Genomic DNA, 21,782 nt, shown 5'->3' with positions numbered 1-21,782 from the left:
CATGAAAAATGTAACTCTTCATTTTCTACAACTGACTCTCACAAAAGTTGCCGTAGCACAAGCGCATAGCAGCCAGCGTACGACTAACGCTCCCCCCCTCCCCCCTGCCCTTCCAGTTCCGTCGCCACAGAATCGAAACTATGTTTAAAGGTCAACACGCATCAAACTGTTACAATAAATACGTATACTAATCGGCTCAAACGCGCACTAATATCTGGGTGATAGATTCCATTGTAAAATTTTGTAAGTTTGTCATTACATTTCCACAACATTCCGCCTCCTTTCGAACATTCAATTCCGTACCTTCACCGAATGTTCTTCCCCAGGGGGGGAGGGGGGGGGGGGGGGGGGGGGGAGTTGGTACGTGCTCGGTCTTGTATCACGCTCATAACTTAATCTTCGTAGCTCTTATCCAGAAGCCGGTTTATTTCATCAAACTCAACGAACTCTTGCACAACCTGTGCACGCTTGACTGCCTCCTCTTGCTCCAAGAACCCTGATCATGCATTCTGCTTTCTGCATTCACCCCTGCTTTTTCTTCTCATCCCAAGTAGTCATTCCATCTTTACCTCCTGACTGACACATTTCTCATCTACCGTCGAAATTGTTCGCTTTGTCCCCTGCTTTTCCACCGAATCAATAAATATCAAACTTATATTCTCATCATATCACGCATTCAGGCCGTTACACTGATGTTGGGCGCCAGACACTTGGTGTTACGAATCACAATAGAACCAAGAAACTTTAATGTAAGGAAAACATTGCCTTAAGCGAGATACTCAATTGTTTAGTATTTGGTAGGGGAAATCGTGGGCTGGGAATTCTATGTTATGACATACACATAAGTGAAAAGAAAAATAATGAAACAATAGTTAATTGCGGGTCAATTAAGACTGTGTTCAACTTGCCAGTCTTTTACAAGTGACCGCAATGAAAGACATTTACAAGAAGCATACGACGCGACATTTAGGTACGTGATAAACAAACAGTGTCGTAAACAATGATAATTCAACAAGTGAGCGATAACAGTATTATGAGATGGGTCAACGATATTGCAAAAAGTGACTATTAGATTTAATAACAATACAGAGAACGATACATTGATAAGAACTTAATAACCAGGCAACAAAATACGCTTACAATACAAAAACAACGGTGTGAAAAGTAACAACGGGCTCCACACAGATCAACAGGCTTATCGCATGTCGCGATGCCAGCCAGAAATACATATACAGATATATTCGTATCAACTAAACTAATTGTAAGACCCAACACTGTAATTGTGTTTTTGTTCTTTCTCAATAACCCCCATGTAATACATAAAACTACTACATCTCATCACCAATATTTTAGAAATTTGACCCCCGATCTAATACGTGCACGCACATCATCTCAGTATTTACATTTTATGTAAGTGAAAAATCAAATGAACAAGTCATATATTTAAAAATTATACGTACACCATGTAATTCCAAAGTAAAAGATTTTGTTATGAATTGTTTATACCACGTATTGGAAATGTGTGTAGAAACGAGAGAACTTTACTGCAATCGGTAGAAAACAAGGTAACGATAGCTCGGTAGATAATACGACGAATTTACCATAGAATATAACCAGTACAAGAGATTAATATTCATTAACAATTTACAAAATCGGTAGCGTAAACGATCGACTAGATAACTTTCGGTAGAATTATTCATAAACGATAGAATCAATAATTTATAATGATTACGGACCTGAGGAATTAAACAATGAATTCCTAAACATAACTTTCCATAGAATTCTTCATAAACGATAGAATCAATTTGTAATGATTACGGACTTAAGGAATTAAACAATGAATTCCTGAACATAACTTTCGATAGTATTATTCATAAACGATAGAATCAATAATTTATAATGATTACTGACTTGAGGAATTGAACAATGAATTCCTGAACATAACTTTTGAGAGAACTCAAAATACAAAATCATGAGAGAGTGAGAATTTCGGAGAGTTCACAAAATAAAGAAATACACTAAATACACCGCAGTACAAAAGAATCAAGGATAATTCGCAGAACTTAACTTAACAAGATACAGAGAAAAGAATAACAGGCAAAAATAATATAAAATTGCCAATAGCAATAGAAAAAAAAGGTGCGGTAATATTTAGAGGCTGATTCTTCGCTCGGTTGTACTCCAAGGAACTTGATATACGATACAATAGGCACAAAAATAAATGAAAATACAAGAAGCAATAACAGAAATAAAATATAAGGCACACTACTATTACAAAAAAGTATGGAATGAAACGTAAAGCCAATAGGGCTCAAAATACGATAGAAAATACAGAAGCAGGCTAATAGGAATTCACAAATAATCAGAAAAGTCATAAATACAAAAGAAATAATTATTCGGCAGTTACGAGGTCGCTCAGACACGAAAATAATTAATTACTGAAATCATGCAGTCGCACGGCGGCTTACTGCAACTCTAAGCCGTGGACCATGATTCACACAAAACTGGCATCGCACGATGCAACCAAGAAACGATAAATACAATATTAATGACCGAAATCATGCAGTCACACGGCGGCTTACTGCAACTCTAAGCCGTGGACCATGATTCACACAAAGTCGATGAATACCATAAGAAAGAATAGAAATTATGAGCAACTTCGTAACGATACAATACAGAGGCAGAAGCCTTACCTTAGTCGGTGACTTCAGGCACACAACACTGAATTCATTTTTAATTATAACTCAGAATGCGCAAAACGGAACGGAAGAAAGGAAGGATGAAACGGAATCACAGGAGAAATCTAACGATAGAACAAACAGTAGTAGTGATAAAACGCTAGCGGGATCATCAACGATAGGAACGATAGAGAAACGATAGCGGTAAAAAGAGAAGTATCGATAGCTTGAATCGGTAGGATAAGGAAATTCGATGCTGTCACCCAGCAGGTCAAGCGTAGAATAGAAGGAGATCGGAGTTCGGCTCGCCGATCTCGCGGTTGTCGTGAGGTGATTCTTCTTCCCTTTGATTGGTTGGTTGACCCCCACCGCAAATAGGCCATCCCCCTGTGGCGAATATTGGTTACGACGTGGTCATGCGTTTTCGAAGATTACCGCTAGATGTGGCGTAATGTGCTGCTCGTGATTTCGTCACTGACACCAACTCGTACGACTTAATAGCTGCTTCAGGTTACTATCCAGGTTGCCTATCATCGGGGACATCTTTGACAGAGGCATACACAGGGTGCCTCTCGGTCAGAATTACCGAGTGGAGAGTGACGCCTCTGATGAATAAGAATTCTCGACCTCGTATGTAATCTATTATAGAGTCTTGGTAATCGGTCAATTAAGAAAACGTATTTTTAGTTAACGTTTCGACCCGGATATGGGCCTTCCTCAGAACGATTTATTTTTTTAAACTGTCAAAAATAACAAAAAAATTTTTGTAAAATAAATAATAGTACTGGAAGTAATCAGACTTAAATATTGTAGATGTAATACTCTTAGAACTATTATATATTGTTGATAGTAAGAACCTTATGATTAATTGAAATAAGGATGTTTTTGAGTGTTATTTACCTTTTGAATTAAGTAAGTGGACTAAGATGTAGTCGAATTCACAATTACAATTGGTGGAAACAGTGTTCTTTTGAGTGACGGTGGACAATGTCAATCTTCAAGTTATTTCATATGTGGGAGTTAATAGTTGGTAGTCATTAATTAAAAAGATTAAAGAACTATGTTTCTTCACAGTCAGTATGTCATTGTGTTAAAAGGTTATTAAAGAAGGTCTTTTAGCAATGAAATTAATTCACAGGTGTCAATGAAGTGGAGGTAGGCTCTTTATAATTAAGTTCTACATGTCTAACGAAATATTGTTGGTTGAATAAATTGAGGCAACAGGTGAATAACGACTGATGGGAGAAAACAATGTAATCCAGAGTGAAGGTGAACCTATTATAAACAATTATACAGAAAAACAATAAATATTTTGTAAGAAAAGTCAATAGCCCGACCTATACCTTAGCCAAAGCAATCAATTCATGGCTCACCACCAATATCACACCTCCCATCTCGAGAGTCAAGGATAGCTTTTTCTTAGTTGATAAAATTAAAACATTGATTATCCCGGACAATGACACGTTAATATCTTTAGATATAATTTCACTCTTTACCAACGTTCCTACAGATCTCGCATTGCGTGCAATAAACAACCGGTGGGCTTCTTTGGAAAATAAGATCCCAATTCCCCTTAGTGAACTTGAAAAAGCCTTAAAAATATGTTTTGACTCCGCAATATTTAAATTTAATAACGATACTTATGCACAACAGTTTGGTTTGCTTATGGGATGTCCTCTCTCCCCAATCCTGTCAGACCTCGTCATGGAAGACTTGGAAACGTCTTGCATTAACGATCTTGGTTTTGATTCACCGTTCTATTTTCGATGCGTGGATGATATTCTTACTGCCGTTCCAAATAAAAAAATACATCACACTCTTAATATTTTTAACCGGTACCATCCTAGATTACAATTTACTATCGAAACAGAAGAAAATAACGCCATCAGTTTCTCAGACGTATTGTTGATACACAACAATAATAATATCAAGACAGATTGGTTTCACAAAAAAACCTGGTCACAAAGATACCTGAATTTCAATTCTCACCATCCTTTGTCCTTCAAAATAGGCACCATCTTTAACCTAGTTGACAGAGCTATCAAACTAGCTAGTACAGAGTTCCAGGAAAAAAACCTGTCGCTCATATACAATGTACTAAGATGGAATGATTACCCTCATGGCCCATTACACCAACAAATTAATAAGAGACGCACCTACATCAACAACATACCTGACAATAATATTGACTCTGCTCCCGCTGAAGATAGCAATAGACCCGCTACTACATATATCCCCATCCCATATGTATCCGGCCTCTTTGAGTCACTTAACCGCTTATTCGCCAAATATAATGTCAAGTTTGTTGGAAAAAATTCAAAAGATTTACAACTAGTTTTTGATACAGGCAAAGACAAGATCCCCATGAGCAAACGATCTAATGTCGTGTATAAAATACCATGCAATGACTGCAATCAAGTCTACATAGGTCAAATTGGTCGACATCTCAACACTAGAATTAGGGAACACCAACGCAACATACATGAGATTGAAGAACGTCACACAGCTCTAACGAAACATAGTATCGATAAACAACACACTTTTAATTACGACAACACAAACATCCCTTGTGAAGAACACAATTATTATAGAAGACTGTTATTAGAAATGTGCAACATTGTAGGTCATACCAATTCTGTTAATCTTAGACAAGATGTTGAACATTTAAGTAATATTTACAAACCTCTAATCTCCGCCCACACAACAAATATTGTTTAACCTTAACTACATACAAGAAATTTTTTTTGTCCCCATTATACAGTCCTTTCTACATAACTTTTCTTACAAAATATTTATTGTTTTTCTGTATAATTGTTTATAATAGGTTCACCTTCACTCTGGATTACATTGTTTTCTCCCATCAGTCGTTATTCACCTGTTGACTCAATTGGTTCAACCAACAATATTTCGTTAGACATGTGGAACTTAATTATAAAGAGCCTACCTCCACTTCATTGACACCTGTGAATTAATTTCATTGCTAAAAAGACCTTCTTCAATAACCTTTTAACACAATGACATACTGACTGTGAAGAAACATAGTTCTTCAATCTTTTTAATTAATGACTACCAACTATTAACTCCCACATATGAAATAACTTGAAGATTGACATTGTCTACCGTCACTCAAAAGAACACTGTTTCCACCAATTGTAATTGTGAATTCGACTACATCTTAGTCCACTTACTTAATTCAAAAGGTAAATAACACTCAAAAACATCCTTATTTCAATTAATCATAAGGTTCTTACTATCAACAATATATAATAGTTCTAAGAGTATTACATCTACAATATTTAAGTCTGATTACTTCTAGTACTATTATTTATTTTACAAAAATTTTTTTGTTCTTTTTGACAGTTTAAAAAAATAAATCGTTCTGAGGAGGGCCCATATCCGGGTCGAAACGTTAACTAAAAATACGTTTTCTTAATTGACCGATCACCAAGACTCTATAATAGATAGAGTGACGCCTCACTGTTCACTTTCACCGGCTTTTGTACAGGCAGTAGCCGGCTGCCTATACCCGAGGTCGTGCAGTCAGACGGTTGACTAAACCGTGGACCACGACCCACACAGTTAGTCCTTGCCGACAGGAAGGCTGCGTCGATCCTCGGAACGATGACTTTATCAATCTGGACGTAGTGGTTTGGAGTCGGTCCGGCACCAGGCCGGTAAGTCCGAAGATGGCAGGCTACGGTCTGCCCTTCACGCCATTCTTACGGCATCCGATAGAGCGGGCGGCTGGTTCCTCCTTGAGGAGCGGTGCCCTCGGCCGTCGGGAGGATTTTTATCTCCCTGTTCACCGGCAGTCGAGGCGATACGGAAGGTTCGGGTGGATGCTACCCCAGGTGTATAGAAGTGCACCAAGGTAGCCAGTATAGTCTGGTTAGACCGTCGGTAGGCGAAGTCGTCGAGAGCTGGAAATGGTAGATATCGGTCTCTCGGTGGTCGGGATCGTTGTCGTCCAAGTACCTTATTAGCGTGCGCCGAAGCACGAAATAAAGAATTTACAAAGAAAGAATTAGTCAAAAGTAGTTATTGCCTATTTTGTATCGAGTTCGGTCGGAGTCCCCTGCTGAAGACGCGTAAACTAGAAATAAAACACAGGGTTGATTCGTCTAAAATGTAGAGTTTATTACTACAACATGATCGTTCTAAATATACAAAAGATTTACCGGCGTGTACTAACCTAAAATGTAGAGAATCAACATATTAATGTTCGTACTTCTTTATGTTATATTCCCGTATGAGGTTCTATCTCCTCCTAGATTCTGTAGAGGATTATAACAGTTTATTCATTATCAATAAAGTTTATACCAAAATTCCTAACACGACGACTCGCTTCGGGTCTCTCTGTCTGCTGTCTCTCAATCTATCTCTGTCTCGAACTCTCTTTCTCTGTCTTTCTTTACGAGTCCATCGACTGGCGACCTCTCTCGACGTACCAGATTTACCGGCGTGTACCCAAAGCTTATGCTCCCTCCTCCCCATCAAGATGCTTAATTTTATCTGAAGGTGGAAATTTAGCATTTTTATTACAAACCATTGAACATAGGGATGAGCTTTGTGACATGATACAGACCAAGTGATCTTCTGTTATATCCGGTGTCTATTTTATAAATTGAATCCGAAATTTTTTCCATTACTTTAAATGGACCAATTCTGATTTCATCCATTTTCTTCCTGTTTGATTTATTTCCGTTAACCACGTAGACTAAATCTCCTTCTTTGAATGTATATTGTATTCTGTTTCTATCAAATATAGATTTGTTATAGTCGTGGTATTTCTTCGTTTCGAGTAGTGCTATTTTCCTATCTTGTTCCAAATCCTTTGTATATTTATCTTTTTCTTTCAATTCAGGTGGTAATAAGTCCGTAGATTCTCCACTTAAGGGGGGATATACACCTAGAAAATTGAAAAAATCGATTTTTTTTTTTTTTACATTTTCTGAAAGTTTAAGGTCCTTAGAATATTTGGTGAAAATCGCAAATTAATTTTTCGAAAAATAAGGCAGTTATAACCGAGAACTGGAAACGTTAGATTTCTTTTGTGATAGAATTGTACAGTGCTCCCCCCCTAAGAAGGTCGAATTCGTCGTCGGCAACAAGCTTTAGATGCAATGGGAATTCCGTCGACTGTAGAAGACCTACACTATGGGCCTGGTATTGATGATTCCATGTGAGTTTAAAATTTCATGATTTTTTAATTCCTAAAATTTCAAACGTGTTTTTCTCAAAACTACGTTTTTCAAAGCGGTACCCAAAATTTCTCAAAAACCAATGTACCGATTGCTTTGAAATTTTTTGTGGTCATTCTATATAATATTACCTAGTATTTGTCATAGGATTTTTTTTTTTTCGTTACTTACTCTTCATTTTATAGCCAAAGTAATTACACGTTCAAGGCCCGAAAATCGTTACCTATATTCAAATGGCCGCCATTTTGTTAAAAACCAATAATTTTGAAATCGGCTATGACAAGTACTAGATTATAGTATCTTATTTAATAATCTTTTTTTTTTTTTTTCAGATGATTTTTGAAGATACGCCAGTGGGTGCCGTGTGCGCCGATTTTTTCAAGGACCTCCAAGAATCCTACGATATCCTTGTATCTTTTTGATATTTGTACATAAAAAAAATTTGACATATATTTGAATGTATGTACTTTTAGATAATGAAAACTCTGATCTAAAATTAATGATTACTTTTCTTTGAAACATTTTTAAAATAGAACCTTTTTTTACGGCTTCTAGGTGTATATCTCCCCTTAAGAGGTATTTTGGTGAAAATCCTGTGACTGTGTGGTTTGTCCCGTTGTATTTATTTGTACATTCTTCTGCTGTTTTGGACCATGCTGATTTCTTTTCTCTTTCGTTTAGTTTATATCGTATTCTATTGACCAGTGTCTGATTCAGACGTTAATTCGGACCATTCGGAAACGGTGCATCTACTGCTGTGAAAATCAGTTGTATATTTCGATTTTCAAGATAATTTCTAAATTCGTTCGAATTTAGAGCCGGATATTGATCTGAAAGTAGTGTTTCAATCGTATTCTCTTTTGGAACTTCCTTAATTAATTTTATGAAGTCCTGAGCGTTTTGGTTTCTTGAGCATAGTGTATATGCAAATCTTGTGAAATGATCCACCAGTAAGTGTACGTATTTCTATGTTGATCTTTAACCACCGAATCCACCAATAGTGTCCAAAGACATTACTCGAAAGGGTTTTTCAGCTTGACCCAATTGTGACATCAGGCCATATTTTCTGTTCAGTCTTGTTTTGTTTCTTATGCAAACTTCAAAGTTTTTACACATCCTTTCGATGTTTTTCATGATGTTTGGTGCCGTGTAAAAAGCTTTTACCTTTGTTTCCATTTCTTTCATTCCTATGTAACAATAGTCTTCATGAACTTCCTTTAGTATAATTTTACTATATTCTTCACTTAGTATTATTTGTTAATTTTTTTTATTTTATTTTTTTGTAGTACACTCCGTTTTCCATTGTAAATCTTTTATTTTCTTTTATTTGTTGGTTTTGTGCTTGATCGCTTTTTATATCTTCTAGTTTTATAATATTCACCGTTGACAGGTTATCATCATTATTTTCGTAACACTACAAAACTAGGTTCCTGCTAAGACAATCTGCTTCGTTATTTGTTTTCCCTGGCTTGTACCTTATTGTACAATTACATTGCGACAAATAATGAATCATGTTGCCTAATTCATCATCAGTTCTACTTCTAACATTTAGCTTTTCTAGGGGTTTGTGATCCGTATATACGGTGAAAGCGTTTCCTAGTAGCCAATATTGCCAGAATTTTAGGCTTTCTTTTATCGCCAAACATTCCAAAAAAATGGGTTTTTTCTTCTTTTGGGATTCATTTAACTTTTTTGAAAAGTAACTCACCGTCTTCTGCTCTCCATTTATTTGGGTTTGTTTTAGAACAGCTCCTAAACCAACTATACTGGCATCCGAATAAATAGATATAGGTAACTTCGGATCAAATATGGCAAGGATTGGTTTAAAATATAAGTAATTTTTTATGATCTCGAACGTTTTCTGACATTCATTTGACCAATGGAATTGTGTATTTTTACGAAGTAAACTGTGTAAAGGTTCAAGTGTTATTGAGACATTTGGAATATATTTTCCGTAAAAATTAATTTTCCCTAAAAATTGCTTTATATGTTTTTTTGTTTGTGGAGTTGGAAATTCTCTTATTGATTTTAAGTTATCTTTTAGAGGTGTGATTGTGTTTTCTTTTATTATGTGTCCTAAATATTTCACTGAATTTGTTGCAAATTCACGCTTTCTGAATTTTTGTCTGAATCCTGCCTTTTGAATGGCATTTAGCATTCTTATTATGTGCACTACATGTTCCGTGAATGTTTTTGAAAAAATTAATATATCGTTAATATAATTTACTGTAAACCCAGATAAGCCGTATTTTTTTATAATATTACTAAGTATTCGTTGAAAAATTGCTGGGACGTCTTTAAGCCAAAAGGAAGGCATGTCCATTTTTAATGACCTTCTTGCTTTACAAATCCTGTTCTTGGTCTATCCTGGATTCTTAAAGGTATGGACCAAAAGGCTGAATTTGTATCTAGAGTTGTAAAATATTTACAATCTATTGTGTTAACCATTAGGTCTTCGATTAAAGGAAAAGGTTGAGATTGGGGAATTATTATTTTGTTTAAATCCCTAAAGTCTACGCATAGTCTATTTCTTTTCCCTTCGTCTCTTTCAAATACCAGTGTGACTGGTGCTGCGAATGGACTGTACGGCTCCTCGATCAATTCGTGTTTTAATAGTTTTGCAATCTGTTTTTCTATTTAAATTCTATCTGTAATTGAACATCTGTATGGTCTCTTATAACAATATTTCTCTGTTTGTAGATCGATGAATGCTTCATAGTTTTTCACTTTGCCTACGTCATACTTATCTTTAGCAAAAATTTTGTTATATTCATCTAGTATAGGAATATTTCTTTTCTTTGATCTGAATTCAAGTGTTCAGTGTCCACCGTTAGAAAAAAGATATGAGGATGTATTGACTGAGTTTAAAATGAAAAAAGTGTAAATTATCAGAAATAAAAAAATGGTAAAAGTACAAATTTGTTAATATAAAATTGCAAATATTTCTACGATATTTATACCATATTAAATTTCTAAATAAATGAAAGGAATATATAAGTACATATCTATTATACCTATACATGCAACAACAAAATTAATTACAAATAATTATATTCCGACCTTTGACCGTTCAAATGAAACACCGTAGCTGATAAAAGGAAGTAAAAAATAATGATAGGTGAGCGCTGCCCAGTTTGGTGATATTTTGTTTTGTAAATAGATAAATTAAATATACAGCAAACATGCCGAACAAAGTAAGTACACCATTGAAAATATGAATGAATAAATAGCAAAGTAAACAGTAACATAAAATTAATGAACATTCTCGAAACAGGGCAGCGATGAGGTCTTGCAGCAGTCGGGGAGAAAATACCAGGTAAAGCATATTCATAAAATATAATAGTAAAACCAAATTCAACTCGGCAAACCAAAGAGCCGGACTCTTTTTGAGAATCATTACCAGTGAATTCTACATCTAGCCATAAAAAATGGATAAATAATTACTTATATAAAAATGCAGTTAAACACGTATGAATCCCTGAGCAAATAATTTAACGCCTTTTCCACCATAAAACAAGACGACGGATTAAATCTGGTTCTGTGTGCAGCAGCAGAAGCAGCAGAGGAGGAGCTGCTGCTTGAGACGGACCCCGGAGAGTGGTCCGTCTACGTATGGTATATGAAAATTACACAAGGAAATGTAAAGAAAATGTTGAAAAATTTATCATTTCACAGCAAAAACATCCCAAAGTGAACGAAAGTGGTCAACTATGAACTAAATTTAAAGTGAAAAATGTAAAATAAATTTATTTGAAAAAAAAAAGAATTGATATCAATTATTTGTACATTATAAACCAGACACAGTAGACTCTATATCTCTATACCGGGACAATCTCTTGAAACTATACATACAATGCGCATGCGCCAAATAATTCAATCTCATTGGTCGGTGAAATCGCCCTGCGGCGATGTTTTCGTCTGCTGAGCAGAGCACCAACGTACAGAAAATGAAACTAAAGCTGTAAATCTCTCGCGCGTAAAGCCGTGGATTGAGATTATGCTGTTGTTTATTTTTACGTAACGTGAATTGTTTAAGAAGAATAGTATCGTTCGGCAATACCGTGGTCGATATCGGAAGATATTCAACCGACGCAATAAAAAATCTAACGGAAAAGCAAATATCCAATGATACAGAAATTGGGTGTTATTTATTGAAAGAAGAACTCTGAAATTCAATGTGAAATGTCATTAACAAGTGGGAGTCTGGACAAACAGAGGTAGGTAAGTAAAAACAAAGTTTATTGCGAACAGATTCTTTATTTACATAAAATTGAAAATCCGTCTCATTAACGATTTATGTTTTGTGCATTTTATTGGAAATTAGTTGTATCAAAAAATACCAAAAGATCCTGTCTGATAATAATAGCTTCTTATATTTTCAGGTACGAAATAATTCATTGTCAAAGCGGGACTAAATTTGTCAGGCATGGAAGCATGTAGGTAAATTTCTAATTACGTGATCTTTGACAATTACAATATTTTAACATGTATTCAATGATAAAATTTTTTTTTTTCAGCAGGCTTGAAGTTTAAACTTTGATTAACACGAGGTAAATTATGCTTTACCTGATGGTCAAAACGTTTAGATGGCAAGGATCCTGGTTTCTCGAGCTGTGCAATCATTATAACCACCGAACCTGGTTGTTCCGTCAGATATCAGGTGCCACAGTGAATTTCATCAGGCCCTCGCCACTTTCTTAACATCAGTTGAGGCAAAATTGAAGAGCGGGATATACTACAGATCGTAATGGCTGAATATCCCATAATTTTACCTTGATCGAGCCAATAGCGATAAGTTTCTTACTTGACCGTTGCTGCCGATTCATTCTACTGAGGAATCATTCTGTGCACCATTGAGTTCCTGGTTTCTATGCTTCCGATTAGATTTTCATTGTTTCGAACCGCACTAACATGAAATACAGAAATCATTTTAATAAATCTAATATGACTTAAATTTTCAATTTGAGTATGAGGTCCCCCTCATTTATTTAATCGAACATCATTGAAAATTTGCGAAATAAACTCTGATAATCATTAGAAAATTTTTAATAGTAGTAGTAATAATTTATTGATCGGAAAAAATACATTGACTATCGACTATTTGTAAATTTTGTTGAACTATTTTCGAGAAAAAAAATGATTCACCATTCTGTTACAGATAGTGAGATATTTAAATTTCTTAAACGCTCGGTTTGATGTCTCATTTTCAAAAGTGATAAAATTCAATATTACCACCTGAAATCACAAGAGAGTGAGAAAGTTGCTTAGTTGCTTGAAAGTGGCGATGATCTTTGTACGTGTGATAAATTGAATAGGCAGATAACAGTAAATATTAGAGATGTAATTATTTTGGCCGTATCACCTGTTGATAGAAAAAAATTTCATAGTTATTTTTAATGTACGAAATAATAAAAGTGATCAAATCAAATGTTCCCACCCACCTGCTGCGTCTCTTCCAAGCACCCGACATATAAACAGATTTCTCACTTCAGTCGAATGAAGCCAATTTTCAAAGAGCATTAGCATCAACTTTTCGAGTCACTACCTTGACTGTTTGAGATTCTCACCTCAAAAATTCGTATGAACTACATCGCCGCCAGAAACAGAGTTTGACAGCTGAAACTCGGAGTGGCCAGCGTGTCCGAGCAGCCGATAAAACTCGCGCATGCGCATTGTATATATAGTTTCAAGAGATTGTCCCAGCATATAGATATACGTAAAAAAATCTGAAAATAATAACTATAGCAAAATAAGTCGCCAAATGCAATTAGGATTGCATGGCGTCGGGGTTTTTGTACATGTGAGTGGATTCGTTTACTACAACAATCTGAGCAGGCCTGCATAGGTAGCCAATAGCAATATCAGGTTGATCGGAAACAACCGATCAACAAATGCAGACCTATCATCAAATCAGCATAAATGAATTCACCTGTCTAATAGACAATGTATAAGGAAATAGTGAGGCGCGTAGCGCCGAGGTGGGATTGGCGCGCGAAACGCGCAGGGGCGACGCCCCTAGTCATCTTTAATTATTATTCGCTAGAATCATTCTCAATATATGTATTGTAACCAAGAAAATTTTGCGAGGGTTAAATGAACGAGTGAGATAATTGGTTACCCTACGGCGCAGTTACTAACCTGAATGATTAGATATAGAGAAATAATAAAAGAGAAAGATATGATTGTTGGGCGCCAGACGCACATGCGTCAGAAAATAGATAATTAGAGAAAAAGATATAGATAAAGGTAAGGTCAGGTTCTACGACGGTTTTGCACAGCTTGCTCAGTATAGACAAGATAATGGCAGAGGAGAGGGGTTGAATCCAATAGATAAAATAAGAAACAGGTGAAGCAGAAATAGTATCGAATATATTGGTTAAGAAGCGATAAATTTTAATAACAAGTAAACAACTGGAGAGATTTAGATACAATTAAGATAGGTATGATATTTAATTTACAGCCAGAGAAAAGTTAAGCGAGAGATTTGATAAATAACAGAACATTTTCCGAATAAGCGAGAGATATGCGTAGGCTCGCGATACTATGATTCGAGGTAATAATTAACACGGTTTTATAATGAATAGGCAGAACAGGAAAAGATATACTGTACTTAAATTAAGCATTGATCAAGTACACCATAAAATATGAGAAGCGATTATAAGACACATGCGAAATACAAAAATTGTAATAGTTATTACATTACTAGAATTATGAGAAATATACAGAGGCAGGGAATTATGAATTACGAGGTAAGTTCAAGGAAACAGGTCAAGTAGAGAATTATTATAAAATATAGATACTAACAGATAATACGTAGTCTCTAGTTTGCGGTAAGTGCGAGAAGAAAGAAAGGTCATATTCGGTACGGTAGAAGATAATTTCGGGATTAAGACAATTAATACTCAAAAGAATTAACACGCAACGTACGATAAACCAAAGAGATTACGGACAACTACGATCAGCGATATCAGCGAAGAAAATAATGAAAAAGATGTTAGGCGATACGGCGCAATACTCCAATGTCAAATGAACGACGAGCAAGACCACGCGGCGATGTAAGATCGCTCACGCGGTACACTTACTAAGATAAATTAATCAAAGATAATAGGTAAAGAAACAGTTATGAATTAATCAGAGAAAGTATAGCGAAATAGTAATACTCAATAGCTAAGATAAGAATTGATCAATTAACAGAACACGCTGCTATACAGCGATATTAGATATTTAGGTACTCCAGAAGAGAGAGATAACAAAATAAAGCAATAGTCAATAACAATGCGTAAGTAAGAGTCAACCAGTCGCGAAGTTACTTAAATAGTCGTTCAGGATAGATGTTTTTGACGAGAATTATGTTTAGTTATACCGGGACAATCTCTTGAAACTATACATATAATGCGCATGCGCGAGTTTTATCGGCTGCTCGGGCAGGTTAGCCACTCCGAGTTTCAGCTGTCAAACTCTGTTTCTGGCGGCGTTGTAGTTCATACGAATTTTTGAGGTTAGAATCTCAAACAGTCGAGGTAGTGACTCGGAAAGTTGATGCTAATGCTCTTTGAAAATTGGCTTTATTCGACTAAAATGAGAAATCTGTTTAAATGTTGGGTGCTTAGAAGAAACGCAGCAGGTAGGTGCGAACACTTTATTTAATCATTTTTATTATTTCGTACATTAGAAATAACAATGGAATTTTTATCTATCAACAGGTGATACGGCTAAAATAATTACATCTCTGATATTCACTGTTATCTGCCCATTCAATTTGTCAAACGTACAAAGATCATCGCCACTTTCAAGCAACTAAGCAACTTTCTCACTCTTTTGTGATTTCAGGCGGTAATATTGAATTTTATCACTTTCGAAAATGAGACATTAAACCGAGCATTCAAGAAATTTAAATATCTCACTATCTGTAACGGAACTGTGAATCTTTTTTTTCTTGAAAATAGTTCAACAAAATTTACGAATAGTCGATAGTCAATGTATTTTTTCCGATTAACAAATTATTGCTACTACTATTTAAAATTTCCGAATGATGATCAGAATTTATTTCGCAAATTTTCAATGATGTTCGATTAAATAAATGAAGGGAACCTAATACTCAAATTGAAAATTCAAGTGATATTAGATTTATTAAAATGATTTCTGTATTTCATGTTAGTGCGGTTTGAAACAAAGAAAATCTAATCGAAAGCGTAGAACTCAGGAACGTAAATCACATCCTGTGACACAAATTGAAAATCAGGTTTCTCAAAATGCGCCTCGATGTCACAATTAGCTTCAAGGACAATCATGTTTTAGAGTAATGTCAATTTTAAAGTAATGTAAAGATTGTGTCCCTTATTCCATCAAAATAAATGAATATCTAATTTTTAACGAAGTTTATGAAGATTTTTTTCCAAATAATGTAATCCGATACAATATCTTGTTCATAGTCCTCCGAACATCACCTTCTAACAAGGATATTTGGAAAGAGTCCCTTTGTTGCAGAAACCATTATAAAATTCTTGGTTTTCAATTCGTGCTATTGAATAACTCTGTGTTTCAGGTTCCATTTTCAATCTCAAAATGGGATTTTTTTTGCTCCAGATAATGCTAACATGAAATGCAGAAATAATTGCGGTACATGGAGATTCACAAGCTTTCAGTCTTAGCGTAGGACCCTATAAAGAGTGTAAAATTGAATTTGGTTTCAAGTTATCGTGCAACTAGCTAGCCAGATGACACCGTCAACTAAGATTAAATTTAAAGACATTTTTAACTGAACTTATTCAACAGTTCTAGATTTAGATTGATTCAGTTTGCCTAGCAAAATTCAACCCTACAATCTAATTGAGGACTTGAAAAACTATTTATCTGAATTCAATGCCAAAGAGAGTAAAAGTAAGCTTCAAAATAAGATACCAAATCAAATGGTATAAAGTTTGAAAAACAATGCTGGTCAATAATAATGCTTAAATTACAATGGTGCACAGAATGATTCCTCGGTAGAATGAATTGGCAGCAACGGTTAAGTAACAAACTTAGCGCTATTGGCTCGATCAAAGTAAAATGATGGGATATTCAGCCATTATGATCTGTAGTATATCCCGCTCTTCAATTTTGCCTCAACTGATGTTAAGAAGGTGGCGATGGCCTGATAAAATTCACTCTGGCACCTGATGTCTGACGAAACAACCAGGTTCGATGGTTCTAATGATTGCACCGTTCGAGAAACCAGGATCCTTGCCACCTAAACGTTTTGACCATCAGGTAAGGCATAATTTTCCTCGTGTTAATTAAAGTTTAAACTTCGAGCCTGCTGAAAAAAAAACGAATTTTATCATTGAATCCATGTTAAAATATTGTCATTGTCAAAGATCACGTAATTGGAAATTTACTTACATGCTTCCATGCCTGACAAATTTAGTCCCGCTTTGACAATGAATTATTTCGTACCTGAAAATATTAGAAGCTATTATTATCAAACAGGATCTTTCGGTATTTTTGAAGGCAAAAAAAAAGGCAGCACTTTTTGAAAGGCAACCAATGGCCAGACGAGGGGTGATCAGAAGAGTGGAGATTGGTCTCCCAGTGTTATCGGACGATTGTCTTGTAAGTTATTGTTTTGTTTCCTAATTTTTCATTAATAGCATGATTTACACTGTAATATTAACTGTTGTTCTTTTTCTGTTTTTATTCTTGGATATCTGGTGAACCCTCTTTGTTAACGGAACACTGATTGTTGTACAATGGAGCTGCAAAAACTTTGTCAACTAATCAATGATGTCGGCGAGGGTTTTTGTGAGTATTGTGTCGGGTACGTTTTCTGTTAATTGCTACTCTTTGTCCTCCTAAGCTTCGTGTTTAAGATGAATAATTTCTTTATTCCTTGTTACTCATTTCTTTTATTAATTTCATGTTCATCGGCACTAATTACTGACTTCTGGAGCACTGCACCGTAACGAATCTACTCTGGAAATACCTTCTACTGGGTCTCAACATTCATTTATTTTTAATTTTATGTAAATAAAGAATCTGTTCACAATAAACATTGTTTTTACTTACCTACCTCTGTTTGTCCAGACTCCCACTTGTTAATGACATTTCACGTTGAATTTCAGATTTCTTCTTTCAATAAATAACACCCAATTTCTGTATCATTTGATATTTGCTTTTTCGTTAAATTCTTTATTGCGTCGGTTGAATATCTTCCGAAATCAACCACGGTATTGCTGAACGATACTATTCTTCTTAGACAATTCACGCTACGTAAAAATAAACAGCAGCATAACCTCAATCCACGGCTTTACGCGCGAGAGAATTACAGCTTTTGTTTCATTTTGGGTACGTTGGCGCCTTGCTCAGCAGATGAAAACATCACCGTGGCGCGATTTCACCGACCAATGAGATTAAATTATTTGGCGCATGCGCGTTATATGTATAGTTTCAAGAGATTGTCCCGGTATGTTATTCATATATTATTAAAATAACCCCACGTTTTGAAAGTAGCGTAAACGATGGAATTCAACTAGTTCTACAGCTTCTCTGTATTTGAATATGAATTCGTTCGTCGACGTTGTCTATCTTCAAATTCACACATTTTATGATTATTTGGTTTTTCTTTTATATCATTCATTCATTTCAAAATCAATCTTTTGAAGAATATACATTATCTTCTACCAATCAGAATCATATTCAATCATTTATTTTGAACGATACCCTATCCTATTACATTATAAATTAGCCTCAACCATTTAAACAACTCTCACAGACCTGTATATCACTAGGCAACAACGTACCCACATTACTGGCTTATCGAGAGGTAAATCTTTCTTGGTTTCAATTTTTATTCATTGACGTTACGTGGAAGCGTCTTTGATCATTCAATAATCAATAACTACCACCGCTCAGTACACGCCCACCCCCACGTAACAGTTTTGTCGATGTATGTATTTTATTATTCAGCGAGATGACATCTTTAAAAATTATAAAAACGCTGAAATGGGTGTTTCTCTGTTACTTACGGAGCAAAAACTATGAAATTTTCGTAGTTGATTTATTTTAATGTGTTTAACAAGATATCAACAAAAATTCAAATCGAAAATCTTAGGCCCAAAACCTATGCCACTGTTTGTGGATTGTTTCAGGCATGGGTGAAAGCTAGTGTTGGCTAAGTACATGTTTAATCACTGAAGCCATAACTACTTAGTTACAGGGAATGGTTATACACCACGCAATACAATATTTCCAGCGCTTTCAACGAAAACTTCGTGACAGAAAACGTAAGGTCGGTGGAAACACGTGCTGCGTGGTGCGATCAACTGTCAAAGTTTGTTATTAGTGCAACGCGGGTAATATAATCATTGGAAAATTATGGAACAATAAGTTTTTACGAAGTACGGATGTATAAGTTGATCTCACTAGTATTTCTATTCAGTTCGTTAAGATTATTTACGACCGTGATTGAAGCTCACTTCAACATGCTCTCAAATAATAATAATTAAACGTGTCGGAACATGCAATGAAGTAGAGAGTGGAATTAACGCTTTGGATAAGTGGCGGATGTTCATTTAACAATGGCAGAATTTAGTGTTATTTCGTAATCTTTTTTTTTCGTAACTGTTTTCGTAACCAATTATCGTTATTTCTATTCAAACAATGAGTGCTGAACTTTGGGCTAAACTGTAATTGCTTGATACATCAACCACTTGTAAACAGGGTGGTTCCTATGGTAGGTTAGCATTATTGATTTATAGATCTTGATACTTTTGTGAATATGTAACTAGAATAATTTCCCACAAACGTGAACTTAATACCCACGACTTACAAAAGGCTACCTCAAACAGTGTACCAAAAATTGATGTTGTTATGGTGACAAAGTTTTTCAGTATAAACTAAGATTCCACGGGAGCTGAAACACATGGAGTAAAGCCAGTAGGTAAATCATATCATGTTGGTTGAGTTAGTCCATCATGTCTCTCTATCCAATAAAAAAGTTCTGAACAAATGAACAGGTAAAAAAGATCATAATAAAAATAATATGAAGAAGATAATCTCTCTATCTAATAAAAAAGTTTCAAACAAATGAACGTAGAAAAAGATTATAATAACAATAGTATAAAAAGATCATAATAACAATAGTATATGCATGAAGTTGGCGGAGGGGTGAGATGCCGAAAACAAAACAAAAAGCATCTAGCAAAGAAAACTTCCTTTAACAGCTGTCATCGGCTGTTTATGACAGTCTTTGACAAATATTTTTATAGGCATATGTTTCTGACACGCAAAAAATAAACATGCAAACAAGAATTACCATGACGATTCCCGACGGAAATTGTCTTTTTGGCGCACTGGCGTATTGTGTATACGGCACTCAAGATCGACACGCAAAGGTGAGACTGAGTATCGTTTCAAATATATCATACTGGCAAACATGTCAGTAGAAGTAATGAAACAGAACTCGAGGAGAGTTATATCAGAGAAGAAATAGGTTTTTTCGGATCCTGTGAATCCTTGATCCGGTTAACCACTAACAGGAAGGTCACCTTACTGTACCCCCACAACCTGGGCCAAAAAAATTATATTTTGTAGTTCACACCAAAGTATAAACCCTCACAAAAAATTAGCGGCCCACTGGCATATTTGAGGGGTGAAATTAATTCTCAAAAATCGGTGGTTATTTGGTTTTTCGCTGATATCTTCGAAACAAAAATAGATACGGCTGTTACGTCCGTGAGTGGAGTTACTCCTGAGCGGTAAGAGTGAACTGGTTGACTTCGCTTTTAAGTTCCAGGACAACCGGAAATCAGGATGAGGATTGAATAACGTAGAGTTTGTTTGAGATATTACTTATATATTTATTTCGAGGAAGCTCAGATGGCGGTAAAAACGAAGTATGCTGTATGAAGCTATGTAAGAAGTCTAGATGTGACGTTGTTGAGAGTTAGAATAGGAGTGTTCCTCGAGACGTGAAACGTACGGGTGCAGAAAAGGTGTGACAATGCTAGGAATAGGGAATGGAATTTGATGAGTAAGCGCGATAGTGAATAGCGTGAGACTACGTAGAGATAAGAGGACAGGACAGAGACCATGAGATTAATGTAAGAACTGTGGGAGAGTTAGCGAGTAGGAAAAATAGAGAGAGGTGGTATGCTGGACGTAACACCCCCCCCCCCCCCCCCCCCCCCCGTCAGAGGGAGCATAGCGGTGGATATGGTCCCGAATATGGGAAGCAAGAAGGTGGAAATGTCATATACAGTAGTGAAACATGATTTCAAAGTATGTCCTTAAAATTAGTTTTACAATTTTTCTTATTATAGGTAGTGGATGGTATTTATAATCTGAATATAATATGTTGTCCGTATATGTGAAAATAATAATTGATGTGTATTTACAAGCATGTAGTCGCAGTATGAATGTAGATTGAATATTGATTGATGCGTTTAGCAACATTAGTTGGATATTTGAGAATAAGTGTTTGTAATAGTAAGTTTATGTTTGAGATAGTATGGTTTATATTCTGGATTACGTATGAGCGTAAGGCATATGGTTATAATACTATGGTTACATAATGTGGTTTAAAGCTAGGCGCCTAGGGTTAATGTGTATGGAAGCGGGTTCGTACACTTAAGACTGAACTATAATGATTTCTTTGATTCGCTGTGTGCTAAGTAATACTATATTTTTTTTTTTTGATATATCGAGATACAGAGTTTGACCTATTCGTACAATGATATCGGTTATGAGTGTAGATATATTTTGGGCTAATTGTGAACTCAGGGTATAAGATCGTCATTACAATCATTTTAGTGCAGTAGTGTACACAAGTATTTATTTTACTTATGTCTGTTTGACAGCGCAACAGCAGATCTTGGTAGCAATATAGTAGTTGCCTATTTGTAATAAGGTTTTCGTAAGGTTTTAG

The 21,782-nt window shown here is 35.5% G+C and overlaps 1 protein-coding gene and 2 long non-coding RNA genes across 6 annotated transcripts in view; 1 reads left to right on the top strand and 2 right to left on the bottom strand.

Moving 5' to 3' along the window:
* The window catches only part of LOC124221964 (dipeptidase 1), a 1,639,756-nt gene that overhangs the window by 207,313 nt on the left and 1,410,661 nt on the right, over positions 1-21,782 (bottom strand). The window lies entirely within an intron of this gene.
* Positions 4,879-6,098, top strand: LOC138191111 (uncharacterized). The gene is made up of 2 exons (XR_011177418.1): positions 4,879-5,878; positions 6,039-6,098. It is a non-coding gene; the product is annotated as an uncharacterized lncRNA (long non-coding RNA).
* Positions 17,109-18,309, bottom strand: LOC138191163 (uncharacterized). Of its 2 annotated transcripts, none has more exons than XR_011177498.1 (3): positions 17,924-18,309; positions 17,261-17,314; positions 17,109-17,177 (listed from the first exon to the last, which is right to left on the bottom strand). It is a non-coding gene; the product is annotated as an uncharacterized lncRNA (long non-coding RNA). The 2 variants fall into 2 exon arrangements; XR_011177499.1 differs by having other exon boundaries at positions 17,928-18,309.

Source organism: Neodiprion pinetum, chromosome 6, assembly GCF_021155775.2.
Source record: "Neodiprion pinetum isolate iyNeoPine1 chromosome 6, iyNeoPine1.2, whole genome shotgun sequence".
In the NCBI taxonomy this organism is placed as follows: domain Eukaryota; kingdom Metazoa; phylum Arthropoda; class Insecta; order Hymenoptera; family Diprionidae; genus Neodiprion; species Neodiprion pinetum.
This window is presented reverse-complemented; position numbering and strand designations above follow the sequence as displayed.